The 22,740-nt window shown below is 57.9% G+C and overlaps 1 protein-coding gene across 2 annotated transcripts in view; it reads right to left on the bottom strand.

Annotated features, from left to right (window-relative positions):
• Positions 1–22,740, bottom strand: part of LOC141976485 (leucine-rich repeat and fibronectin type III domain-containing protein 1-like) — a 52,065-nt gene that overhangs the window by 15,009 nt on the left and 14,316 nt on the right. The window contains exon 2 of one of the 2 annotated variants that reach the window (XM_074937481.1): positions 1,879–1,936. The exons of the other annotated variant lie outside the window; for it this stretch is intronic. The gene's annotated coding sequence lies outside the window, so the exon portion shown is untranslated. The remainder of the gene's footprint in view (positions 1–1,878; positions 1,937–22,740) is intronic. 2 annotated transcript variants of the gene reach the window in all.

Consider the following 22,740-nt stretch of genomic DNA (forward strand, 5'->3'; position numbering starts at 1 on the left):
GCTTAGACGGGCAGCGCTCTGGGACAGGGACCGACTTTGTGTTCTGCGTCTGTACAGCACCTGGCGCCCTGGTCCAGGAGTGGGGGCACCTGGGTACTACTGTAAAACACCTAATAGCAACAAAAAACGTACAGCTCCTGGCACCATGAGGATTTGGTGCATGCCTGAGGCTCCTAGGTGCTACCGTAATACAACTAATAGCAACAGAAATGTACAGCGTGTAGTGCCATGGAAGCCGGGTCCATGACGGGAGCACCTAGGTATTACCGTAATACACCTAATAGGAATAAAAAGGTACAGCTCCTGGCATAATAGGGTCCTGGCCCGTGCCTGCAACAGAACCTTGCAACCCTGCTGTTAATCACTCAACACCCTCTCAAATTCTGAGTAATTCTTTAAAATATTCTAACCCTATTGCGTACGTCTAAATCGAATGAATTATCATTTTAAATAAAAGCCGGCTTACTTGCATTAGTCTTTCATCAGCCAAAAGTGCGGTGTTCCCATTCATGTATTCCTAATGCCGTCTAAAATAAACCAGTTAAGGAACCACTGCTCTGGGCTCTGAAACCCCCGGGGAACAGACTGGGCGAGACAGCCAGGAGTCAAGCACAGAATCTTCTGATTCCAATAATCAATGGCAATGTTTTAAAGTATTGGCGAGATGCCCACCACTGTGGCTGGCACCCCAAGGACTGAACTCGGGTCTTCCAGGGCTAACAGCACGGGTGGCTCTGGCTTCAGTTAAAGCTTCCAAGGCAGGGCCATCCCTGACCCTCTTCTCTGCAGATGTCACACACACTGGCCAGTGGGTCCCCCCAGTGTCTAGCCTAGCGGTAATGCAGCACATGTCTGAGAGGGGCCTACACGGGTTCATCGGCGTTCAGCTTTAGAATCATAGAAGATCAGGGTTGGAAGGGACCTCAGGAGGTATCTAGTCCAATCCCCTGCTCAAAGCAGGACCAATCCCCAACTAAATCATCCCAGCCAGGGCTTTGTCAAGCCGGGCCTTAAAAAGTTCTAAGGAAGGAGATTCCACTACCTCCCTAGGGAACCCATTCCAGTGCTTCATCACCCTCCTAGTGAAATAGTGCTTCCTAATATCCAACCTAGACCTCCCTCACTGCAACTTGAGACCATTGCTCCTCGTTCTGTCATCTGCCACCACGGAGAACAGTCTAGATCCATCTTCTTTGGAACCCCCTTTCAGGTAGTTGAAAGCAGCTATCAAATCCCCCCTCACTCTTCTGTTCTGCAGACTAAATAACCCCAGTTCCCTCAGCCTCTCCGCATAAGTCATGTGCCCCAGCCCCCTAAATATTTTCGTTGCCCTCCGCTGGGCTCTCTCCAATTTGTCCACATCCTTTCTGTAGAGGGGGGCCCAAAACTGGACACAGTACTCCAGATGAGGCCTCACCAGTGCCGAATAGAGGGGAACGATCACGTCCCTCGAGCTGCTGGCAATGCCCCTACTAATACAGACCAAGGTGCCATTGGCCTTCTTGGCGACAAGGGCTCACTGCTGACTCTTAACCTGCCTTCTCAGAACAGCAGCGGGGCAATGGGGTCTCCTCGCTGCTCATTGCGCCGAATGCTCCTTCTGCTGAGATGGCCTGTGCCTGGCAAGCACAGAGCCTGCGAGGCCCATGCCACGCCTGTGCCAGGCCTGCACCAGGCCCTGCAACACCCATGCCAGGTCCACCCCAGGCCCTGCAACGCCAGCCAGGCTCTGCGATGCCCTCACAAGCACAGCCCAGCTGCCCTGGGCTCGCCCTGTGCAATCTGGGCCCATCTCAGGTCACACTCGCACCCCAAATCTGGCCATGCCCTCCCCGCCTCGCCCTGCCCCCACCCAGCACATGGCACGTTGGCAATTACCTCTCCTCAGGAATTCATCCCGCCTCTCGCCGGGCATGCAAGCCTCCACCGCCACTGCCTGGGGAGAGAGAGCGAGAGAGATGTCAGCAGCCATCTCGCCTGCCCCCATCATCACCCTCCCCAAGTCCAGGGGCCAGGGGCATGCGGAGATGGAGGGGGTGGGGCCTGAGGGCGTGGTGGCACGGCCTCCCCCCCATGGCATAGTGGCTCACAGCACCTAGTGCCACACCTCGGCACCACCATAATACACCTAATAGCCATAAACATGTACAGCACCTAGCACCATGGGGGCCTGGGGTGCCTCGGTGCTACCGTAATACACCTAATAGCAAAAGAAAATATACAGCACCTGGCACAATGGGAGCCTGGGCCATGACTGGGCCACCTGGGTGCTAACCTGATCTCCAGTCCTGTCTTCCTAGGGACCCTGCGGGGCCCCTTCTGCCACTGCCCCTTTTGGTCCCTGGGAGATCTCATTCTGCCCATCTTCAGGGCCAACTCCAGAGACCCACCATGCTTTCCCCAGGCCCCCCTCTCCCATCAGGAGGAATCACGCCCATCCCTCAGCTGTGCATTAGTACAGAGCCTTGAACTCAGATCCTGGACTCAGGCCCCTGGGTGTTGCGTGTCTGCCCTCGGGTTGGTCTGCAGTGGGTAAGAGCCTACTGCCGCAGGCGGCTGGAGGAGTCCCTCCCTTAGCCCAAGCAGTGGTGGCTGGCACTCTGCGCACTGCAAGGCTCAGGTTCCACCCGCCGCGGCAGCTCATGACAGTGGTTGTGTCATTTTCACCCTTCCAGTGCTTGTAGACATTGTCTGTCCTCGAATCTCTCCTTCTACATGTCCAACCAGGGGATCCCCCGTATCTCTCCATCCTTCTGTCTGTCCAGCCATCTCCCTCCAACCAGCCACCATAGTTATCCATTGCTCTAACTAGCCATCCAGCCATCTCTTTATCCCTCTATCCATCTATCCCTCCCCAGTATCTCTCCATCCATCTCTCTCCGACCTTCCATGGCTCTACCTATCCATCCATCCATTCTTCCTTTCCTCCTATCTCTCTCTCCTCCTACCCACTATTCTCTCCATCCACAATATTTATCCACCCCTCGACCTATCCATCTGTCGGTTCACCTCTCTATCCTTCTACCTCACCTTCCGTCCCTGGTATCTCTCCATTTTTCCATCCTTCCCTCTCCATGCCAGGTCCACCCCAGGCCCTGCAACGCCAGCCAGGCCCTGCAATGCTCTCACAAGCACAGCCCAGCTGCCCTGGACTCGCCCTGTGCAATCTGGGCCCATCTCAGGCCACACTCATGCCCCAAATCTGGCCATGCCCCCCCCCCATCACCCTGCCCACTAGTTAGCCATTGTTCTACCTTCTACCCACCCTTCCATCCATCCTCAATATTTAACCATCACTATCTATCCTTCCATCCTTCCATCCATTCATCCATCTCTCTCTAACCTTCCCTGGGTCTAGCTAGCCTCCCATTCATCTACCTATCCTTCTATCGCTCTATCCTTCTTCTCAGCCTTCCATTTATGCACATTTACCTATCTCTCTTCCTATCTATTTATTCATAGTATCTGTCCATCTCTTTATCCATCCATCCATCCATCCATCCATCCACCCACCCACCCAAAGGATTTAACCATCTCTCTGTTCATCCTTCCATCGTACTTCGCAAACTCTCTTTTAGTCTATCCAATCCCTTCTGTAGTCCCCTAGCAAATCTTTCTCTTGCTTTATTATAGCTAGCTGGCTATTTGTATTATGTAGCACCTAGGAACCATAGAATCAAAATATCTATTTACCTATTTATCCATCCATTCATCACCAGAAAGTTGAAGTTTCACGGATATTAATCAAAGCAGTGTTGCCGTGAACTCACTGTCCCAATCAGTGAGCTCACCCAGGATTATTTAGCTCAATACAATACCCCAGTGATTTGACAGCACCTGAAATGTTCAGTTTTTCCCACTCCAGATGAAGCCGAAGGGCAGTACAGGGGTTTTGGGGAGTACGTGTGAGTGGGGGGAGCTCTCAGCACATGGGGAAGAGGTTTAAGATAGGCACATTAGTTGGATGTTCTCACTAAAAGGCTCAGTGATGAAATGGTTCATATGGTTCGAGTGAACATCACTAGGTTTCAGAGTTGACACCCAATTGCACTGCTTAAGGTCTGAGAGGTGAAACTCAGTGGGACCTTCACTGCCAGCTTTGACCATCTTGGGTGGTTCTCTGATTGACCCGTTCTATCTGATTGGGGCTGGGGGGAATTGACACTGCTGAGAATCTGGGATTCCCCCCTCTGCGATGCTTTGACCTCTGGGTGGGCATCTTAGAGCTTTTTCCCCAGACCTTCCTCCCCCTCGCACACCCTGTGCGAATCGGGACCATCCAGAAGTGTCTCACGCCCACCTCGTACCCGTGCCAATGACGGCACGAGGGGGCCAGGTGACAGGGCCCTTTGGCTCACATGGGGCAGGAGATGTGGCAGGGAAAGGCAGGCAGGCGGTCAGGCTCTCCCCCCTGGGAGAGGGCATCTAAAGCTCGGGCTGCTCACAAGTTCTCTCTGTGAGGTGCTTTGAGAGCCACTGCTGGCCCGTGCCAGGGGAGATTTCCACGGCAGCAGCAGGCGAGCTGTGTTCCACCGTCACGTCACAGCCCCCGGCTGGCAGTGCCATGGCGCAGCGCCGGAGATCCCGCACGGCTTAGCACAGCAGGGGCTGGCTGCGCGTGTTTGAACCGCGGCACCTAAAAGAGCTTGTCGGAGCCCGTGGTGCTGCCCTTCCCAGCAAGGGGTGTCTAGTGAGCCCGGGACCTGCCGAGAGCCCGGGGACATGACAACCCTGCTCGGACCGGGGGGATCTTTGTTTCAAAGGCTCTGGGAACAAGGGCGAGGGGAGGGGGAGCAGGCCTGCAAAGGCAGGGAGCTCCCACCTCACCTGCTCTAGCCTGAGGCAAAGACAGAAAAGGAGCGATGGAAAACAGAGAGCAGGAGGAGACTGTTGACGTGAGTGCGGTTAGAGGCAGGCGGGGGGGCTGGGAGCCAGGACTCCTGGGTTCTGTTCCCAGCTCTGGGTGGGGAGTGGGGTCTAGTGGTGAGAGCATGGTGGGGCTGCAAGCCAGGACTCCTGGGTCCTATTCCCAGTTCTGGCAGGGGTGTGGGGGCTGGTGGTCGGAGAGGGGGGGGAGCTGAGAGTCTGTCCTTGAGCTATTCCCCCTCTCCTGCTCTGTGCAAACGCAAGCAAGTCACTCCCCCTCTCTGTGTGGGGCCTTGCCCCTTGGGCAGCGCACAGTGTCAGTTTCCCTAGGGAGTGCCCCCTTCCTGGGAGCCTGGCCACTCCTGGGTAACGGGGGCTACAGCAGCTATTTAACAGGCAAACTCACCCCTGCCCCATTCCAGAACAGGGCCTGAGAAACAGCCCCACGCCCTGTGCTCTGGGCTCTGTGTGACAATAGACAGGGTGTTTGCCCAGGGCCCTGAGCCTCTCGGAGCTGAGGCCAGAACCTGGCCCTGCTGCGCTGGCAAGGGGGCCCTGTGAACTGAAGGCGCGCTAGAAATCAAGGAGCACGTAACAGCAGCTCTCCGCTGATCCCAGGGCAGGGGGAGGTGAATGCTTCGGGCCCGAAACCAAAGGGAACAGGCAACAAATGGAATCAATCGGGTTTCCAATTGCAGTCCCCCTGGGGGCCCCTAGAGGGCGACATGACCCACCCAAGGTCGGAGCAGCTCTGGTCCCATCCAGCAGGGGGCAGTGGGCTTGATCTAGACCCTGGTGCTGGCGGTGGGAGAGGTGAGGCCGCACAGACAGATCCGGGGAATTAGACGGGGACCGTCGGGCCGAGGCTGGGCACGGCAGGGACAGACCTAACCGGCGCCGGTGCCGTGCTCGGGGCTGCGGCCTGGGATCACCGGGGGATAAGGCCACTAAACCCACGGGAAGGTGAAAAGCCAGGGGGGCTTCAGCAGGACCTAGATTTTACATATTGTCCGAAAGAGGGCACGGCTGCCTAGTACCAACTGAAAGAGCAGAGCGCCCCCTACCGAGCCCCCCGCCCCGCTCCCCGCAGGCCAGCGCCCTCCGCTGAGCCCCCCGCCCCGCTCCCCGCAGCCCAGAGCCCCCCACCGAGCCCCTGCCCCCTCCCTGCAGCCCTGCGCCCCCTGCCAAGCCCCCGCCCCGCTCCCCGCAGCCCAGTGCCCCCTACGGAGCCCCCCCAGCCTTCCCCACATCACATCTCCCCGCCGCTCTCCAGCCGGGGTCCAGCCCTGCTTAGCAGGATGGCTGAACCAGTGGCTGCCAGAGAACAAGGCCCTGGGCACAGGGTCAAAATCTACTCACCTGCCCCCAACCTGTCTGGACTCCCTTCGCCGGGACCTGCCAGCTGCCTGGGCTGGGCGGGGAGGGGGGAAGGGGGGCATATTACAGCCCTTATCTGCCAGGCTGGGAGGTGGATTTAATATCCGAATCCTTATTGAGCTTCCCGGATCCCTCCCTGCCAGAGCCGCCGGCTCCAGGGCCCTCGGTCAAGCTGATGTGGCTAATGCACCTTGTATTCAATTTCGGTGATAAGGCGAGGCGATCGTGGGGGCGGGGGGGGACAAGGGGGGGCTGGCAGAGAGGGGGATCAGATGGGTTGTTTTTTCCCTCCTATTGTCACCGATTCGCTCGCTCTCGCCGGCATGAGAAGCCCCCGATCGGCCTCATTCCCAGCAAGGCCCTTTTAGTCCAAAGCCTCTTAGCGCCAACAGGCCAGGGCGGGGTGTCAAAGCCCGGCCCCCGCATCCTGCCCGGGGTCAGCACCGGGGCATCACAGGTTAACCCCCCCATCCCTCCCTGAGCCCCTCTCTCGCCAGCCTGGGGACGCCTGTGATGGGGGGGCCGGGGCAGTGGGATCTGGGGTGGGGAAGGGAAGCAGCTGGGTTTTGGGGGGTGGCTAGGGGGAGACAGCAGGCCAGAAGGGGAAGGAGGTGGCTACATTCAGGGACCCAGCCGGGGGTCTGGCACCGACGCCCTACTGAGCTTGGCCCGGTTCACCCCCTGCCCCGTCAGACTGGGAGGGCAGGAGCAGCTGATTTCAGTGGCGACAGATCAAAGCCTGATGGGCCTGGGGAAGACAGCGCCCCCCCTCTGGTGCATGGCGGCAGCACTGGGAGGGATGGAGCCGTTATCCAGCGGGCTCAGGCTGGAAGGGAAAGAGCACAGGGGCCAGGATGGGCTTGAGTGGAACCAAAGCGACAGGATAAGGACAGACCCTGTGAGCTCCCTGGCTGTCAGCCTGCCCTGCCCCGGGACCCCCAGGGGCTCCCTGCCACCCAGGGCTACGCTGCACAGGCCCGATGTCAAATTCAGAGCTGGGACTGAGGGGTTCACAGGGTAGGAGGGGGATCAGGGCTGGGACAGGGGGTTGGAGCACGTGGGGGGCGGGGCTCAGGGGTGCAGGCTCTGGGCGGCGCAGCCGGCATGTCCCCCCTCCGGTTCCTACCTGGAGGCACGGCCAGGTGACTCTGCACCCTGCCCCGCCCACAGGGGCCGCCCCCGCAGCTCCCATTAGCCACGGTTCCCAGCCAATGGGACCTGCAGGGGCGGCGCTTGACGCGGGGGCAGCGTGCGGAGCCCCTGGGCTGCCCCTACGCGTAGGATCTGGAGGGGGGACATACCGCTGCTTCCAGGAGCCACGCGGCGCAGAGGCTAACAGGGAGCCCGCCAGCCCCGCTGCACGGCACCGCCAACCAGACAGTCAACGGCCCGGTCAGCACTGCCACCAGGATCCCTCGTCGAGCGGGTGTTCCGGTCCAAAACCAGAGACCTGGTCACCCTAGCATGGGCCCAGCCCTCGCCCGTCCCCAGTTCTGAGAGCGGGGCCCCTCCCTCCCCCTGGCACTGCCCGCGGGGGTCCCCGCTCCCCTGCCACCAGGGAGAGGGGCTCAGAAACCCCACGAAACAGGCCAGGCTGCCGAGCACAACCCCCCCGACCCCCGCAGGCCCAGATCCCCAGCCTCCCCCCCGGCACACACCCCAGCCCTCCCCACCACTTCTCTCCTCTCCCTCCCCAACCCCTCCCTTCCATCCTCATCCTCTTCCCAGCCTCCCTTCCCTTCGACTTCATCCTTCTCTTCCACCCCGAACTCCTTTGCCTCCACCCCCATCACCCTAGTCATTAGCGTCCCCCTCCCTCTGGCACCGTTTTCAGCCCCCCGCAATCCCTCCGGGACAGGGGGCTCTTTCCTCCTGCTGGGATGGGAGGCCACCAGCATCGAGGATCAAGCTGGCCCCAGTGGGTGAGATCCCAGCCCTGGGTGATGACCCCTTGAGCCCTGCTCCCTCCGCCCCATGGGCTGCCCCCTCTTCCTTTCCCCGCTATTTCCGAGCGGGTGCGGGGACGTGCTGGGAATAACACAGCGGGCCCCAGCTCCACCTGACATGCTTTGACTCAAAATCAGCGCTTGATAAAAGTGAGATTGCTTGTCGACAAACAGAGCCGCCAGCTGCCGGAGCCGCCCCCCCCCCCGTCTCCCCCCGCAGCACCGTGCACAGACTGCTAATAATGCCACCCCCGCAGCCAGCCACCCAGGTGGCTGGACTGGGGGAAGGGAGGCCGGCTGGCTCCAGAGCCTGGATCGCCCGGCCCTGGTTAAAGGGCCGCTGTGCCGCAGGGAACAGGGTGGGGGCGCTCTCCCCTGGCAGTGAGGTCTGCCCCCAACGTCCCAGTGTGGCACTAGGGGGCGCTGTGCCGCAGGGAACAGGGTGGGGGCGCTCTCCTCTGGTAGTGAGGTCTGCCCCCAATGCCCCAGCGTGGCACTAGGGGGCGCCGTGCTGCAGGGAACAGGGTGGGGGCGCTCTCCTCTGGTAGTGAGGTCTGCCCCCAACGTCCCAGTGTGGCACTAGGGGGCGCCGTGCTGCAGGGAGCAGGGGGGCTCAGTGCAGGGGCTCTCTCCCCACTGAACCAGCCATGCAGCAGCGAGAGGGGGACACGCCCCACAAGTCCCGTGCAGAACCCGTAGCCCACACGCTGCGATCCGCCCATCCTTCTGCCGCGTCTCCATCCTTCTGCGGTAGCTTTCTTGCCATCCACCGCAGGATCTGTCTGGCTTTTGACCCTCTCCCCGATCGCCACAGCAACTCCGCTCCCGTACTGAACTGCAGACAGACTGACATCAGCTGGGAATCCGGCCCTGAGAGTAAAACGTTCCCACCGCTGTCATCCGAGGGGGAACGTTTCGCACCGATTTGCCCAGGTGTAAATGATGGTACAAGAGCGATGGACAATCTTACCTTCATTATGTGACTCTTTGCCAGCTCCCCCTAGAATAACCGGGGACCCCTGTATTTAGGTTGCCTAATTCTTTCCATTAAAAAGGAGGCCTGTGACCCTAAGCCCTCATCGCTTTCAGCAGGCCTATGAAATGTGGCCGGGAGAAAACTCTCGGGTCAGGAAAGTGCCTTTTCTTTGTTACAGCAACTTCCATTCAGGGTTAGCTGAAGCCATCACAAATCCCCCTTTCTCTTCTATCACTTGCATTGCTAAGGGAAGTGGTGGCAGCCTATCAGAAGCCATAGGTCTCAAACCACTTTACAAAGGAGGCATTAACAGAGGGGGGAAACTGAGGCATGGGGTGGGGGGCAGTGATGACATGCCAGTAGCAGAACTGGGATTTGAACCCAGGTTGCCTGAGTCCCAGTTCAGGGCTCTGACCACTAAGCCCCCCCGCCACCTAATAAAATAATACTTGACAAATTAACAACAGAACAGGACCGTTCTAAACCTGGGCTGACAACACCAACGCAGATGCTGCATTGGGAATGCACGGGAATTGCCAGAGTACATGGGGGGAATAAGGGGTGGGGAGAGGTGGGCTGACTTCCCCCTATACTCCCAGCCCCAGCCCAGCCCCTCACTTTGGCCTCTCCCAACCACCCATGGAGCCAGCATATGGCTGCCAACTTGGTAATATTTAAAAACCGGACGCTCTCCTGCCCCGCCTCCTCCCCCCAAGACCCCACCCCTGTCCCGCCTCTTCCCCCGAGGCCCCGCCCCATCCACTCCTCTTCCCCCTTCCCCACTGTTGCTCGCTGCTTTTCCCCTCCCACTCCTCCGCCCGGGTCAGGAGGGACTCGCCTGCAGAGCCCGGGGTGGGAGCTGCAGCCGTTTGATGCAGGTAGGAGGCAGCCCCGGCTGAACAGGGGCTGGCGTAGGTGATGACCCGGTGCCTTCCCCGCCTGCAGTAACCGGACATTGGGTGTCCAGTCAGTAGATCTGACCGGACACAGTCATGTCCCCTTTTTGACTGGACTTTCCGGTCGAAAACTGGACACCTGGCCGCCCTAATAGCTAGTTCTGTAGCCCAAGGTGTCAAAAGCCTGTTTCTTAAGAGAGAAGGCTGAGACGGCAAGTCCTGCAAAGGGTGCATAAGCCACCTTATTTTTCTCTTTCACAAACAAAAATGGCAGGAAATGCCCTGCAAAAAACTCCGTTCAAATGGTATTTAGGGTGCAATGCCAGCTGGACAGTGGCCGTGCACCTGACCACTGTCCCATTGTGCGTGCGTACTGGAATCTCACCTTTGGCGTCCTCTGGGCCCTGCCTCCTTGCAGGTCGGGCACAGAACCGCACAAGCAGTCGCAGAGTTGGCATTTCCTGTCGCTTTCCCAGGCCTCGACTTTGCAACCTACATAACGTTGTTTTAACGACAGGGGCTTTTCGCGTGTGTCTGTAATTCTTGATTCAGTCCTCTGAATCATATAATGATGCTCCTGGACACCCTGTCTGCCTGATGCCCTTCCACTGAGATCATGAAGGAACCACAGGGCTGACCTGAACCGCGATTGTCTAAGAACTGATATTAGCTTCTATTTTCCTATTAAAGATAATCACACCACTGCTTTGCAGTCGCGTGGGGTTTGCCCCTTTTCTCAACGCTTGATCTGATCTCCTCCCTCTTGACCAGCGCTGCAAAGGACGGAGAGGCTGGCGTAAACCAGCATGGATGGCAGTAGAGTGATGCCAGTTTACTCCAGTGAGGATCTGGCCCCGTCTGATGCTTTTTGCCACGCCGTGAAGCAAGCACAGAACATCAACTTTTCACCCCTAACAAACCCTGCAGCCGGCACGGCCAGTCCAGGCTGGATTCGAACCAGCGCCCTTGAGGGCCAGCCCCTGAGCCACGGCAGCTGCTAGGGGGGCCCAAGTTCAAGCCATCCAGCCTCCTTTCCTTCCCCTGTCGCATCCAGCCACCTCCCTGCCCGCAGAGTCAAGGGGCACGTGCACGGGGGTGGCGCGGACGCACGCAGTCCTAGTGAATTATCTTCCCCATTTCAACTATTCCTTTCGGGCACGGCTTAATTAACCCATATGTCATCCTCCTTAGGCTGCTTCCAATTAGGTTAGCAGAGCCAGCGAGATGTCGGCTGGCTTCTGGAGCCGGCGTGGGCGGCGGGGGAGGACGGGCGAAGACCCGTGCCATTTCGTTCGGGATGTGTTTCTATTCCTGTTACCCAGGCAGGCCTGCACAAGGCCAGGAGGAAAGCGTGCGACCCGAGCGCACTGGCTTGGCTGATCGCACGCGGCCCGGTGCAACCGCCGGGCCAAATGCTGACGTGGCGGCTTCCCGCACGCAGGCCCCTGGAGCCCTCCGGTTGGCCTCACGCCCGCGCTCTGCCATGTGCCGCCTGGCGCATCGATGCCAGATAGGGTGACCAATTTGGTAATATTTAAAAACTGGACACTCCAGCAGGAGAGCGGAAACCTCCCTTGCCCTGCTTCTCCCCCCTCCCCCCGAGGCCCCACCTCTTCCCCTGAGGCCCCGCCCATCCACTCATCTTCCCCCCCCACCCTGTCACTAGCTGCTTTTTCCCCCCCCCCTCCGTCCGGGGGGACTTGCCTGTGGAGCTGGGTCTGGGAGCTGCCCGACAAAGGTAGGAGACGGTCCCGGCTGAGTAGGGGCTAGCGCGGGTGATGACCCGGCGCCTCCCCAGCTCACAGTAACCGGGCTTTGGGTGTCCGGTCAGTAGATCTGACCAGACACAGTCAGGTCCCCTTTATGACCAGACTTTCCGGTGGAAAACTGGGCACCTGGCCACCCTAATGCCAGACAAGGCAGCCGCGTGGTTGGGGCTCTGCTGCCAATCTCCTGTGCAACCTCCAGCCGGTGGCGTGGGCGGGGGAGGTCTTTCGAAGCCAGGGAGGACAGGCAGGTAGCTGGCAGATGCCACCCCCACCCCCACCCAGAGTCACTGTGCCTTTGAACAAAATCTCCCCCCTCGTTCGAGAAGGGTTTGATAATTTCATGAACAGGATTAGCAAGAGGGGGTATGGGGATTAGAACCTGGGCCTAAAATGGGACACGATGGCCTCGGAAGGAGCACTGCGGAAAGGGACCTGGGGGTCAGAGTGGACCACAAGCTAAATATGAGTCAACAGTGTAACACTGCTGCAAAAAAAGTGAACATCCTTCTGGGCCGTATTAGCAGGCGTGTTGTAAGCAAGACACGAGAATTAATTCTTCCGCTCTACTCCGAGCTGAGTAGGCCTCGATTGGTGGATTGTGTCCAGTTCTGGGCGCCGCATTTCAGGAAAGATGCGGACAAACTGGAGAAAGTCCAGAGAAGAGCAACAAAAACGATTCAAGGTCTAGAAAACATGACCTATGAGGGAAGATTGAAGGAACTGGGTTTGTTTAGTCTGCAGAAGAGAAGATTGAGAGAGGACACGATAACAGTTTTCAAGTACCTAAAAGGTTGTTATAAGGAGGAGGGAGAAAAATTGTTCTTCTTAACCTCTGAGGATCAGACAAGAAGCAATGGGCTTAAATTGCTGCAAGGGAGATTTAGGTTGGACGTTAGGAAAAACTTCCTAACTGTCAGGGTGGTGAAGCACTGGACTAAATTGCCTAGGGAGGTTGTGGAATCTCCATCATTGGAGATTTTTAAGAGCAGGTTGGACAAACACCCATCGGGGATGGTCTAAATAATACTGAGTCCTGCCTTGAGTGCAGGGGACTGGACTCGAGTCCTCTCAAGGTCCCTTCCAGTCCTAGGATTCGAAGTACCACCCTGTGGAAGGTTGGACTGACAACTTCCCTTGCAGTTGGGCCCACCCCTGTTTAAGCAGAGAACGAGGTGGACTTCCCAGCTACCCCAGTGGCAAAACTTTCCATTTTTGAGGGTTTTTAACCTATTTTTGATGGGTTCATTTTTCCAGTAAATCGGAGCAAAATTCCAAAATGCAAAATCAAAACATGTTAACGCCAAACAAAATGGCCTTCTGATTTTTTTTTTTAATTCAACCAAAACAAAGTGCCAAAACCATGCTGGTGTTGCCAGTTGTTTCCATGGCCCTGAATCTGTATTTTTCAGCCCAAAAAAGAGATATGCACAAAAAAAGTCACCCAACTCTAATTTCAGGACTCTGGAAATAGCTGGCAAAGGCCCTGTGGGTGGAGTCACAGCCCCGCTTAGCAATCCTGGAAGCTAGATGTTGTGTTCCCAGCAGACACCCAGAGAAGTTAGATAAAACCATGCAACACTCTTGTGGGAAGGTTGCAACTTAACATGACTTTATTTCTCACAATCCAGACCCTTAAAACGCAAGAACCCCAAAACAGAGAGAGACAAAGCAGGCTGCTCACTAAGGCAGAGGGGCGTAATTCACTCCGCCTTGCTGTCGGCGGCTCACTGCCGATTGAATCTGATCGCACGCTTCCCTATGTGACGATGTGACGCAGCAGGGAGGGGGGAGTGTTGACCTGGGAATGTGCCCTGGGGACGGGAGACCTGAGAGCCTGTCACCTGAGCCAGGACGGGGAGGGGGAGGTAACACCTCTGCCCAGGAATGTGAACGGAGGCTGCAGCAGGGAACCTGCTCGGTGGGTTTAGTTTCAGTTTGGGGCTGGGTGGAGGAACACAGGGAACCCCAGGGCTGGGGTCTAAGCTCCCTGCTCCCCCAGAAGGACTTCACTGAGGGGTCCTGGGTGTACCCACAAGCTCAGTTTTGGACTGTGTTCCTGTTGTCCAATAAACCTTCTGTTTTACTGGCTGGCTGAGAGTCTCAGTGAATCCCAGGAAGAGGGGTGCAGGGCCTGGACTCCCCCACACTCCGTGACACCCTACAAAGCCCTCTAGCTTGGCAGCAGGATCCGGGAAACCCCTTCACGTCTGCAGTGACAGCTTGGAATTCCAACACAGTCCTCAGTACACCACACTAGACACACACAGCTCTTCCCCAGTATGTCAACCTACGTGGCTGTTCTGGGAGCTATGTACCCATCTTAGGGTTTTTTATGAGCCTACGACTGTAATATCCAAGTGCCTCACAAGCTTTTAAGGTATTTATCCCCATAATACCCCCGGGAGGTCAGGCAGGGGCCCAATTCAGGCAATTATCCCCATTTCAGAGGCCCGGCTCCTCAAAGGTATTTCGGTGCCTAACTCCCATGGGAATCAGCCCCATGGGGAGGAGAGGCCTAGCTCTCTTTTGAGGGATCCAGGTCGAAGTGTAAGGATTGGTGGGACTTGAACGCAGGACCGCCAACACCACCCTGCTCCCCGCCCTCCTCAGAGGCGGCACGCCACAGGAAGTTCCGCCTTGAGTGATCTGACTGACAGTTGTATTGGTAATCCCTGATTGGCTCCTTGATCCTATATAAGGGGCCTCCCAGGAAGCGTCCAGGTAGCAATGGGGGTCTCCAGCTCGCTGCTGTGACCACCCTGCTTCTGAGCTCCCGGCATTGACCTCAGGTCTGACTAGGAGCCTGATTCCCGATCGATTCCCGGGGCCCCCCCAACACTGACCTGGTACCTGGTATTGCTGACCTTGACACCAGCGGTGACCCCCAGCTTCGGTTCCCAGCTCCCAAGCTCCTGCCACTCGTCCTGCCTGCCTTCACCCAGGATCCCAGTCACCCAACTGGCTCCCTCACCACTAGGCCATCCTTCCCCCAGCTCCTTCTGGCTCCAGACCAATCAGGACATCCCAGGTCTGGCTGCATAGAACAGCCTTGCTTCCCCCAAGCGTGCAGCCAGGGCTTGCCTCGGCTCCCCTCTCTCCACCGCCTGCCGGTGTCCCCGTAGCCGAGAGCCGCATAGAGAAAACAAACAAACCAGGTTTTGCAAAGAGAATGGGCAGCCCAGATGCCGGCCGGGCTCTCCGAGTAGGCTGCGAGCTCCATAAACACACAGCCCCAGGCCGGAGCGACTCACGGGGCTGGCATCACAGCCGGGCGCCCTGCGCACACCTCCAACGACTTCCAGGGCCACTCGACTCACAAGGTGGGGGGGACCGCTCAGCCGGCGCAGAGGGCAGGCAGTAGGAGAGCTGAGCCCTGCGCACGTGGCATGACCCAGAGGGCTGGGCTTCAGGACGCCTGGGTCCCCGTCCTGGCTCTGCCACTGAGCTGCCGGGTGACTTGGGGCAAGTCACTGCCCTGCTCTGTGCCTCAGTTTCTCCTCCTGTCCTCTGTCTCCATAGACTGTGAGCTCTCTGGGCAGGGGCCTATTCTGCACCTGGCCTGTCGGGGGGCCACTCCCTGAGCTGGCAAGGGCCTCTAGGTGCTAGCTAATAATAATCCACCAAAAGGAGCAGGAACCATTCGGTATGTTGCCATGCGATAGGCCCACCCGCATTTTAAGGGATTCACCCCTACGCCCTGAAGGCAGTCACCAATGGCATCTTTCTACCCCCACTGCCGAGGGTCAGGATTCACTCAGGACACTGCCCCCGTCCTCATTTATCTGGTCACTGCTTTGATCTCTTGGCCATCCTCAGAAAGGAAAGGAGTGGGCAGGTGGGAGAAGGAGAGCTGGGGACGAAATGGGGTCAGGAGCATTATCCCCATTTGACAGATGGGGAAACTGAGGCACAGAGAGGGGTGACTTGTCCAAGGTCACCCAGCAGGCAGAGCTGGGACTAAAAGTCCCAGCCCAGGGCTCTCCCCACTGGGCCACACTGCCTCCCTCCCAGCCAGCTCTCCCAGGGTGGGAGCAGGAATGTGAAGTCTTGCTCTCTGGGCCAAGAAGACGCCCCGAGGCCGCGGCTGAGTGGACATGTTGATGGGGGGCTGAGTAGCGAGCACCAATTCGCCTGGGGTGGGACCAGTTAGCCACGCTGGTTGGGGATCGCCGCGTGCCATCCTTCTCACCAGCGCAAACTGGACGTGCGACACCACTGGATCCGAATGGGAGCGCTTCACACCCACGGTGGGCTGCAGTACGTGAGCGCCCGGGGCCCCCGTGCGACGCACAAACCGGGGGTCTTTGTTTGCAGCTCAGTCACACCAGATTTGCACCAGTGTGTCGGCTGCAGAGCGACTCCTGATTTACACTGGCAGAGAAACAGTGGAACCAGCTCTCAGACTCCCCCCGTCTCTCTTCCTCTTCTCCTGGGTGTGCACCCCTTACTCAACCCTCAACTGCCGAAAGGCACCGGAACCCAATCCCCAGCTGGTGAAAATGGGGGCAGCTCCCATGGAAGGCATTGCTGATTTACACCAGCTGAAGGCCTGACCCACATGCTCACTGTAAAAGCCTTTCACGACACCCTGCATCTGGAAGCCAGGCAAAGACTATCCAAGCAGTGATCTTATGTTGCCACGAATAAAAGATATCTTAAAATTATCTGTCCATCCCCACGCACGCCCATCTAGCCACCCATCCGTCCCCATACACATCCCTCTATTCATCCGTCCATCCATCCCTATACACACCAGTTCATCCATCCATCCCTATACACACCCCTCCATCCTCATACTCACCTCCATCCATTTGTCCTCACACACATGCCTCTATCCGTCCATCCCCATACACACCCCTCTATCCATCCATCTATCCATCCCCATGCACACCCTTCTATCCATCCACCCATCCATCCATCCTTATACACACCTCTATCCATCCATCCATCCCCATACACCCCCCTCCATCCCTTCATCCATCCCCATACACACCGGTTCATCCATCCCCATACACATCCCTCTATTCATCTGTCCATCCATCCCAATACACACCCCTCCATCCCAATACACACCCCTCCACCCCTCCATCCATCCATCCCCATACACACCCCTCTATCCATCCACCCATCCGTCCATCCCGATACACACCCCTCCATCCCTCCCCATACACACCCATCTACCTATCTCCATTCACATACCTCTATCTATCCATCTATCGATTTACCTATTTATTTCAGGAACTCAAAGAAACACAACCCAAAACCAAGTGACCCAACAAGCCAGGAAAATACTCACAGAAATGAAAATCTACCCAAAGGTTATGACGTAGTCATAATAAATAACGATTCATAATAAATAATAATTGGACAAAGGTTAAACCTCTGGAAAACAAACTCAACTCACTTTGCTTCTTTGTATAAACACAATTTTTTTAAAGGGCAGCATGAGGCAGGAATCCAATTAAAAAATAAATAATAATAAAAATCTCCAAGCAGGAAAAGGGAATTTTAATGAGCCGTCGTTTTAATATAAACACGGTTTGACAAACAGAAATATCAAAACAAGCGGAGAAATGCAATGCAATGCAAGCGGGGATGGGGGGGGGGGCTAAAACAGCACCATCTGACCTCACTGCCTTCATTAATTATTATTACCTGGTGTCTAGTAATGGGTAAGGGATTGGGAGTCAGGACTCCTGGGATCTATTCCCAGCTCTGGGAGAAGAGCAAGGTCTAGTGGTTAGAGCAGGGCAGCCTGGGAGCCAGGACTCCTGGGTTCGCTCCCCAGATCTGGGCAGGAAGGGGGCCTAGTGGTTACAGCAGGGGGGGGGGCTAGGAGTCAGGACTCCCGGGTTCTATCCCCAGCTCTGGGAGAGGAGAGATATCTAGTGGTTAGAGCAGGGTGGGCAGGTGTCAGGGCTCCCAGGATCTAATCCCAGCTCTAGGAAGGGAGCGGGGTCTAGTGGTTGGAGCAAGGTGCAATAAATCAGGCCAGCCGGGCTCTAGCCCCAGCTTTGGGACTAACCTGCTGTTTGACTGGGCTCCAGAGGGATTCCCTCTGCCCTGGGGGGAAAAATTTCACCTTTCATGCTCCCCTCCAGTCCTGTTGCAGCCAAGGGAAGGTCTCCACATAGAGGAAGCAGATTTCAAAACAACCAGCCTGCCCCTGCCCGCTGACACACAAGAGCAACTCTGCATGGGGAGCTGCCCATTCAGGTCACTGGCTCTTCCCAGGTGTGCAAGGACCCATCCCTTGGAAGCCAGAAACTCAGGCCCAAACCCTCCACTGATGGCCAGTGGCATCATCGGATTCACACCAGCTGAGATCTGGCCTCATTGAGTCCAGTGGAGCTATGCCCGATTTCACAGCTGGGGATGCGGCCCATGCTCTGGAGAGCCCTGTCTATTTAAATGAATAATGACAACGCCCTACTATTCGTCTTCAAATGGACCTTTGCGTGGCATGGGCCGTCCTGCGCCTCGACGCCGAGGCTCTCAAAGAATTAAGGGCCAAATCCCCAATCAATGAGGCCACTTGCAATGCCCTGAAGGAGAAAGCCAATTTCTTACCTCCAAGGGGGAAATGGCAGGACCATGGTCACCCAGTGGGTCAGTGGCAGAACTTGGAATTGAACCCAGGAGTTCTGACTCCTAGGCCCTGCTCGAGGGACAGATGCCTGAAAGCCTGTTCTCTGGGCAGCACGCGTGCTCCTTGGGACTGTGCCTGGCTAGCCGCCAAAGCTCTGTACAAAGACAGAGTGAGATTATTAGCCCTACTTTACGGATGGGGAAACTGAGGCACAGAGTGGGTGGGAGTAGAGACACTTGCCCAAGGTCACGCAGAGCTAGGAAAGACAACCAGAAGGCCCGGCTCTGAATCCCCCCTGCTCAAACCACTGGACTCCACTCCTCACCCAGTGCTGGGGATAGAACCCAGGAGGCCTGACTGCCAGCCCACCCGGTTCTAACCACTAAACCCCACTCCCCTCACCCCTGAGCTGGGGATAGAACCCAGGAGTCCTGACTTTGCCATCCTGCCCAGCTGTCAGAGGGGGTCAGGAGAGAACTGGGCAGCCTAGAAAGGCCCTGGTCCCGAGTGGAAAGTCCAGGGAGCCAGTGCCCATGAGTGGGCAGCGCGGTACCTGCCCACCCAGCGCCAAGCTGCTGGTGGTTGCATGGGGGTGGCCAGGACAGGTCCTGGGTTATAAAAGATCCCTGCATGATGCACGGGTCACCCAGACACAGGTCGGGGGAGACACAGTCAGGGCAGGTGGATGCCTGAAGCGTGAAGCCGGCATGGGCCGGTGCTGGGAGAGGCTCATTGCAAGGCTACTATATCGGCACCGCAAGTGCTGCAAAAGGGGGAGGAACAGCCCCAGCCCACCAGGGTGAGATCCCAGGCCGCATGGCGGGTGGAGCCCCCCTGTCCGGTTGTCATTCGTGGCAGGGCCCTGGTGCCCGATGCCCAGCGGGCACAGCCCGGCCTAACCTGGGGCACATCAACCCCTGGAGTTTTGCGCAGAGAAGGGCTGCCCCATGCACGGCAGCCTTGCTCCCGTGCCTGGCCCCCCAGCCCCGCGCTGGGTTGCAGAAGATGGCTTCTGGGCGCTCCGGCAAAGCCAGGGAGGGGAGCAGGCGGGCGCAGAGCCAGCGGACGAGCGCCAACGTCCGTCCGTGAGCCAGGAAATGGAGCAGAAAACCCCCTTTGTTTGAGGGGCAGCCGGCTGTGGGCAGGGGCACTCTGGCTGACCCCGCTGTGCCTCCCCTGAGTGCCGGGCACGGGGCGGGCAAGGGACTGAGTCCACATTGCTTGATCCCCTCCCTGCAGCCGCCAGCTCCCTCCTTGGCGGGGAGAGGAAGGAGACTCGCGCCCTGATCTCTCCAGCTTGCAGCAGGACCAGATGGCCAGGTGACCCTGCAGCCTGGGCGCCCCCCGGCCTCCATTTCGCCCCGACACTTCTGCCACGGTAGCGGTACCAAAGAGGGGGGCAAGCAAAGCCAGCGCTTCCCCTGATGATCGATCGCCTCCGTTGCTCCTGCCCTGGGCTGGGCTCTGAGTAACGCTTTGGGGATGGGACTGGACCCCTGAGATCTACCACCCTGGGCAGGGTCCCCAACCCCGGCACAAGGGCCCTGCCCACAGCCTGGGGGGGATCGGGGGCGTGGCCGGAGCACCCTGCGCTCTGGCTATTCTCTGCCCCCCAGGGCCCATAAAGGGTGGACCGAGGGTATGGCTGGGGCACACTGTGCTGTGCGGCTTCTCTGCCCCTCAGCTCCCCTTGGGGGTGGATCAGGAGTTAAAGAATTGAGGGGGGAGGGTCCTGATTGTTCCACCTTGTGAATGTTTTTGAGAGCTCGAAAATTTGGACCCTCCAAACCAGGACGAAGTGTCGAAATCTCCAAAATTTTCACAAATGGAAAAAACAAAACCAAAATCCCCCCCACAATGTTTCGGTTCCCGTCAATCAAAATGGTTGGATCGCCGTTTTTCAAAACGTTTTCTTTGGATTTGGACCTTTTCCCTTCTTGTCATCTTGGTTTCCAGCCCGAATCGCTTACATCTGGAACCAAAACATCCTTTCGAGCCGGGGTTTTTCATTTCCAAAACATCCCGAGGCAGCGTTTTGAAGATCTCAACTCTTCGCCTCCCCACTGACTCGGGACAGCCCTCCAATCTGACCCCCTGTTGCAAAGACTTTCCACTTAGACGCACCAGAATTTTCGACGGCAGTCGATTCACCGGGAAATTCCCCGACCGGTTCTGCTCGGGTGAGCTCGAAGCTTGGGGAAGGGTGGAGGGTCGGTTCTGGTCCTGCTGCCCCTGGCCCTGGCAGGAAGACGTCTCCCGGGCCAGGTGGAGGGGGCAGCTGGCTCCATCACAGCGCTCAGCGGTGCTGGGAGGATGGAAGCACAGGCCGGGCTGAGGAAGAAGCTGGTTTCTGCAGGGGGATTTACGGGTCCCCTGCCCCGGCTTGGCTCGCGTTTCTGTTTCAAGCTCCTAATGATCCTGGTGCAGGGTTGGTTTTGGACCCCTCGGGCTGGCTGCTGGCCGCAGCTCAGGAGGGGACGGAGGTGGCCGGGATACCCTCGGCTCACCATGCGGCCGCAGCCACCGAGTGGGGGGCACAGGGCTTTAGGGGTGCGGGAGGGGGAATGTGACTCCAAGGCTGGCCCCGCTCCCACCCGCTGTAGCTTTGTTGGAGTCTAGGGGCCAGATCCACAGCTGGTATAAATCAGTGTCACTCCACTGGAATCAGTGGGGCCAGGTCCCCAGCAGGTGTGAATGGGCCGTAGCTCCAGCCGAGTCAATGGGGCCAGATCCCGAGCGGGTGTGAATGGGCTGTAGCTCCACTGGAGTCAATGGGGCTAGGTCCGCAGTTGGTGTGAATGGGCCGTAGCTCCATCCGAGTCAATGGGGCCAGATCCCCAGCGGGTGTGAATGGGCCGTAGCTCCATTGGAGTCAATGGGGCCAGGTCCCCAGGGGGTGTGAATGGGCCGTAGCTCCACTGGAGTCAATGGGGCCAGGTCCCCAGCGGGTGTGAATGGGCCGTAGCTCCATTGGAGTCAATGGGGCCAGATCCCCAGCGGGTGTGAATGGGCCGTAGCTCCACTGGAGTCAATGGGGCCAGGTCCCCAGGGGGTGTGAATGGGCCGTAGCTCCATTGGAGTCAATGGGGCCAGGTCCCCAGCGGGTGTGAATGGGCCGTAGCTCCATTGGAGTCAATGGGGCCAGATCCCCAGCGGGTGTGAATGGGCCGTAGCTCCATTGGAGTCAATGGGGCCAGATTCCCAGCGGGTGTGAATGGGCCGTAGCTCCACTGGAGTCAAAGGGGCCAGGTCCCCAGCGGGTGTGAATGGGCCGTAGCTCCACTGGAGTCAATGGGGCCAGATCCCCAGTGGGTGTGAATGGGCCATAGCTCCACTGGAGTCAATGGGGCCAGGTCCGCAGTTGGTGTGAATGGGCCGTAGCTCCACTGGAGTCAATGGGGCCAGATTCCCAGCGGGTGTGAATGGGCCGTAGCTCCACTGGAGTCAAAGGGGCCAGGTCCCCAGCGGGTGTGAATGGGCCGTAGCTCCACTGGAGTCAATGGGGCCAGATCCCCAGCGGGTGTGAATGGGCCGTAGCTCCACTGGAGTCAATGGGGCCAGATTCCCAGCAGGTGTGAATGGGCCGTAGCCCCACTGGAGTCAATGGGGCTGATTCCCCTCTCACCCTGGCATCAATCAGGAGGCAATGGAGATACACTAGTGGAAGTGAGATCTGAGGGAGTGATTGGTCACTCAAGCCACGTGGGCTCCTTTCTCCTCCCTGATTGGACACGCATAATAATAATCATCATTCACAAATCCCCAGTGACACGCTTCCTCGTCCAGACTTTCCTTTCCGCTGGATGCTTGGAGCACTGGCCAGGAGCTACAGAGCTTCCGGTTGGGAAAGGGTTAACAAAGAGGCATCGGCCTCATCTGGCAAGGCCTGCCTAGCCCCCTGCTGCAGATAACCCACCTGGAACAGCCTTAGCCCCATTGCAGAGACGGGGTCACTGAGAGGGCAAGGGACTTGCACCCGGTCATACAATGGCAGAGCTGGGGATAGGACCCAGGAGTCCTGACTCCCACCGCCCCTGCTCTAGTCACTAGACCCTGCTCTCTCCCAGCTCTCTAAATAGAACCCAGGAGTCCTGCTCCTCCAGTTTCCTGCTCTAATCACTAGAACCCATTGACCTCCCACAGCTAGGAAAAGAGCCTAGGCATCCTGACACCCACGGCCCCTGCTCTAACCACTAGACCCCACTCCCCTTGCAGACCTAGGGACAGAACCTAGTAATCCTAATTCCCAGTGCTTCTGCCTTAACCCCCTAGATGCTATTCCCCTTCCTGAGCTGGGAATGGAACCCAGGAGTCCTGGTTT

Source organism: Natator depressus, chromosome 23, assembly GCF_965152275.1.
Source record: "Natator depressus isolate rNatDep1 chromosome 23, rNatDep2.hap1, whole genome shotgun sequence".
Lineage (NCBI taxonomy): Eukaryota > Metazoa > Chordata > Testudines > Cheloniidae > Natator > Natator depressus.